The sequence below is a fragment of the Nicotiana attenuata genome, chromosome 3 (assembly GCF_001879085.1).
Source record: "Nicotiana attenuata strain UT chromosome 3, NIATTr2, whole genome shotgun sequence".
NCBI classification, from domain to species: domain Eukaryota; kingdom Viridiplantae; phylum Streptophyta; class Magnoliopsida; order Solanales; family Solanaceae; genus Nicotiana; species Nicotiana attenuata.
The window spans coordinates 60,307,553-60,313,043 of record NC_031991.1 but is presented as its reverse complement, the minus strand read 5'-3'; positions in this window follow the sequence as shown (position 1 = coordinate 60,313,043).

Here is a 5,491-nt window from a genome sequence, read left to right as displayed (position 1 = left end):
ACCTTAGGATTTTTTGTAGTCCCCGAGTGAGAAATTTCTCAAACTCGGGTAGCCCTTGGGCTTAGTATTTGTGTGAACACTTTGCTCGAACTCGAAATAGATTGATAAAAAATGAATTGATCTTCGACACCTTGATTCTAATGCCAATCTTGTGACGTCAGTGATTGAAGTGACTAAAAAGGTTATTTTTCGCGCGGTTTCCACATTCATTGATTGGAGGCGGCTGACGGTCGGCCTTTTGGCTTCCAAAGTACAGTTAACTGACCTCTATAAATGAACAAACTTCATAACCCTGCAAACTTTATTCTCATATTGTTCACAAAGTTTTATTAGCTCTTTCAATTTCTCTAAATTCCTCCTTCTCTTCTATTTCACTATCAACACTTTCCATTTTCTTTGAATTTCCGTGTCGTGATGGCTAAAACCTCTAAACCGGTTCCCCAAAAAGAAAAATCTTCTTCATCTTCCCGACCGACCAAGAGCAAACCAGTAGTGCCCCCTCAAATTGAGGAGTGCATCCCTCCGCCATGTGAAATAACTTCCGATTTCAAAGTCGAGAAACCTGTGTCGACACCAGGCCGATGCGAGCCCATGTCTGGATATGTTTGCTTGATAACCAAGGATGAGCTTGCACAAGCAAAGGAGGACTGTAAGTGGGAGAACAAAGAAGTAGTGATTCCTTCCTCCGAGGAGGACATCACTACATATAAAGCGGGGTACTTGAGCGTATACACCTACCCATTTATGCTGGGTCCTGCGATTCCGGCTCAGGGTTCCATAGATCCGGTTATTCTTGATTTTTGCCGACGATACCGAGTGACGCTTGGCCAGATCTACCCTTTATTTTGGCGAATCATTTACTTGATCAAATTCTTTTCGAGCCAAGTTGAGGGGATGTCTTTCACTCTCGATCATCTGATCAGACTGTACAGTCCCCGACTTTATTGAGGTGGCTTGATAAAATTGCAACGCCGATCCTTGAAATCTCTCTTCTATAGTATTTACGAGGACAAAGATCGAGGGTGGATGAGCCGGTTTGTCCGAGTCAAGACCTCCGACCTGATTCCTGCTGATTGGATACCGTTCCCCGAGGAGTGGAACATGAAAAGTAAGTATCTGGCAGGTTTATACCTTGCTTTCTCTTCTCAGCTTTACCCTTTTCCTTGGTCTAACCCCTTTCTGATAGTGCAGCTACTGCCTGGTTTCTTGGTGGGGTTCCGGGCCTCGAAGGTTGGGTCTAAAAGCTGGCTTCCACTTCCTCTTATTCGGAGCGTTGCTGGCGAGATTTGGTCAAGGGTCGATGGGAGGCCAAAACCCATGGTGAGTTCTCTTGTTTTTTTCTTGTACTTCTCCCAATGGGATACTTATTTCGGTTTCGTGCAGGTCTTCGAGACGTCGTTGCTATGCGGCCGGCCCCCGCCGTTGAAGAAGAGATGCCGAAGTCTTCTAAAGAAAGGAAAAGAAAAAGAGAGTCACCTGCAAATCCCCGAAGCCTAAGAAAAGCGTGGCATGAAGGTCCAAGGACGATACAACGGCCTTATCTCCGGAACGGCCCAACGCCTTCGGGATCTGGAGGAAGAAGAAGATGACGACTGCTTGCTGGTAGCTTGTGAAAGAGGAAACACTGATGTTTCGAAGTCCGTCGAGCCGGTGATGGTTGATGTGGCTCATTCTAGAGCCGAGGAAATCTCCGAGGGGAGTTCAAACAAAGTCCCGAGCCATCATGCAGAAAAAAGGCACCTCGTCTAGGAGGCTATTTGGAGGGCGAGGCTGAACGGCCCGATCCCGAGCCTCTTCAAACAAAAGAGAACGCCCCGAGTGGATCACTTGGGGTAATAAATGTGGATGACTCACCGCCTGGCCCCGAGTTCTCCGAGGGGTAAATTCAAGATGCTCTGAATATGAGGTCTTCTGAAGTGGAGGCGAGCCATGAAGGTCATGACATCTTTCAAGAATGCCTTGCAGGGCTTGAAGATGGCCCCAACCCAGATGGTTCCTTCATTTTCGACGAGGCCCGTCGACTCTTCAAACAAGTGAGTTTTCTGTTTTGTGTGCCTGCACCTTTGTTTTTACTGTTCTGAATCTATCTTTCCCTCCTTTTTATGAAGGCTGTGGTGCTCCATAAAAGGGCATTTTCCAAGTCTCGAACTGATCTTGCTCGATGTGAGGATAAGTTTAAGAAGGTTTCGGAAGTGAGGGACAGTCTCAAAACTCTTTATGTTAAGAAAGTGGTGGAGATCAACGATCTTCGAGCTGAATTGACGCAGGCTTGCCAAGGGCGGGCCGAGTTTGTTGAAAAGGTATTATAGCCTTCGAGAGTTTGTTATGTACTTGTTTGTTTCAACGATTAATACTTTTAACTTTGCTGTTTCATCAGAAGGGCAAATTGGTGATGCAGCTTCGGGAGGAGCTTAAGACGAAGGAGGCCAACACCTTGGGGTGGAGGCAAAGCATGTACAATCTCTCCTCAGAGAAAGAAACTCCTCGAGAAGAGCTGGCTTCACTTGAACTTCAGTTTCAAAGTGTGAAGGAGGAGAGCCTAGCTCAAGGCCGCAAAATCGAGGAGCTTAAAGCTAAATCCACCGCTGAGTTGGCCAAGGCCAGGTCCGAAGCTAAGGCGATTATGTCTTTGTACCGAGCTGATGCCGAAGCGGCTAATGCCCGGGCCAAGGAGATATCCATTGCGTCCGAAGTTAAGCTATCCTGTGCACTCGACCATGCTAGGCGATAGTCCCGGAAGGAGACCCTTGAGGAAGTGCACGCTCGTGGCTTCGATCTTTCAGCCTATGTCGAGAAGGCGAAGACCCTGGATGAGGAAGCTGCTACGCTGCTTTCAGATGAGGATGATTCAGCCAGTGGCTCTGAGAGTGGGGAAAACGAATACGAAGTCCCCGAAGATGAGGCTCTCAAAGATGAGGCCCCTGAAGATATGACCCCGAAGTAGTTTTAGGTTTCTTCATTTTGTTTTTGTGCAAGTGTCCCTCGTGTAAATATCTTCTGTAATCATCTTTTGGAAATGTAAGGGGAACTTTTTATCTCATCTTTGACTCCTGCTGGATTTCATATTTCCTTTATTTATAGAATACTTCGCTTGTACTACTTGAATGATTGGTCCGGGAATTGGTTTGAACTCGAGATATAGTTGACCCTTAGATCTTTATGGATATGATAATCATCGAGCCAAATTTAAATTGATCCGATGTGAGCTCGGGATATCATGACTCATAGTCCGGGTAAGTGAGAACGGAGTCTCGAATTATAAGTTTTTGTCCCTTAAGCCTTTCGAAGTTGGCCATTGAGCTCTTATATATCGGCCTTTAGGCTCTTTAGATTGGCCCTTATGCTCTTTAGATTGGCCCTTAGGCTCTTTAAGTTGGGCCGATTCGGCCTCTAAAATGGCTACATAATTTTTTCCTCTTTTCGGCTAAAAGACTTAGTGAAAATTTAACTATGCCTTAGCATGTATTTTTTGTACCCGTTGGGTTTTTTGAAGGTTCAACGTATCGTGACCTTGTTTGCATACGGATAATCGAATACCTCTTGAGGTTTATCGAGGGCTAATATTATCGAAGCCTTTAAATTGTTCGAGGGCTGATTTTATCGAAGCCCTTTAAATTGTTCGAGGTCTGAATTTATCGAAGCCCATTAAATTATTCGAGGCTAATATTATCGAAGCCCATTATATTTTGCTTTTGCCGAGGGTAGCCTGATTTAACCGGTTTTTACAAAGTGTTTGAAGGCATTTAATCTATAGCAGAAGTCGGACGTCTCCAAGCAGCGTTATTTTGGCCGTAGCCTTTGTATGACCGTAGTCTTTAGTATGGCCGTAGCCTTCGGGTATGTCACTTGGACTTGTTTCCCGATAACTTTCTGAACTTGTTCGAAAAGTTAGTCCTCGAGTATATTGGCCTTGGCCTTTGTTTTGAGGGGGTGTCTCTTTGAGGTCTTATGAGTTCGAGTTTTTGATGACTCAGGTGTATTGTATGTCGACGCCAGTCCCCGAGTATTCGAGGGTGCTTTTATGCTTTGGCTCTTGAGCCGTTTCCCGTAGGATTATAAGTGTAGAGTTCATATAATAGTAGACTTCTTTGAGACACAAAATGTTTTTGATATTAACAGAATGCTTCTTCAAATAATCGATATATGCGTACATGCTTTTGCCTTCGGGGCTTGATTATTCTATATGGACACGGTTCATCTGACCGTTTGGCCCATTACAAAGTTTTCCTATCGAGGCCCTCTTAGGCGTGAAGTATTTTCCTTGAAAATATGACCTCCGAGGGTGATGCCCCCCCAGTGTTCGATGTTGATTGAAGAGAAGCCTTAGATACTGTTGAGTTTTCCCTGGGTAGCACATAGTTGTTGCCTCGTTAAAAACCTTGCCGGTAAAACCCATTTAGGACAAAACCGGGCTAAGGAAAAAAGAGTGCAACGTATGCTTTAAAACCTAAGGCCTTCGTGTAAAAAGGTGAGTCTTCGAGATCGCGCACCTTTGAGAACTTCCATCATGCCGAGCTTGTAAGATCCTTTACCAATGACTCCGAGGGCTCTATTTGGTCTTATCTTGCTATCCGCGATCGTCATACTTTCAAAAGCCTTGATTTGGTTGGGGATAATTTTGATATCCCGATTTCACATCATGACGCCGAGAAACTTTCCCGAGATGACTCCGAAGACACATTTCTTTGGGTTCAGCTTCGTGTCGCATTGTCTCGAAAATTTGAATGTTACCTACAAATGAATTAAGATAGTCCTCTGCGCATCAGGGACTTAAACAGTCATATCATTAATATAGGCTTTCACTGTTTTACCTGTTTGTTCTCCGGACATCCTGTCAACTGGACGTTGGTACGTAGCTTCTTGGACTGAGGCCTCCCTTCTTGGATCGGGCCGTTCGGCCTATGTGTGGTGATTTCCGTCGGAGCCCCTGTCATATCTAAACGGGACCAAGCAATGCAATACATATTATCAATAAGAAACTAAATGAGTTTTTTCCTGAGTTCAGGGGTTAATCCCGTCCCCAGGTGTACCTTTATCTTGAGCGGTTGACTTGGTAGCATCCGTCGATGCTAGGATCTGTGATTGTTACTTGGCCGTCTGCTTACCTTTAGGGCTCGATTCCTCCGAGGCCAAGGGTTCTGGTATCGGCACCACTTCCTCGATTGCAAATATTTCTTTTGCGGCATGCTACTCCCCGTGGACTATTTTCACTCCATCCTCTGTCGGGAATTTCATCATCTGGTGGAGGGCCGAAGGCATTGCCCTCATGTTGTGTATCCATGGTCTCCCGAGGAGTGTGTTATACCACATGTCACCTTCGATGACATGGAACCTGGTATCTTGTATGGTCCCGGCTACGTTTACTAGAAAGATAATCTCTCCTTTGTTGTTTCACTTGCCATGTTGAAGCCATTCAGCATCCGGGAGGCGGGTACGATCTGATCTTGCAATCGAAGTTATTCCACGACCCTCGATCTGATTATGTTTGCAG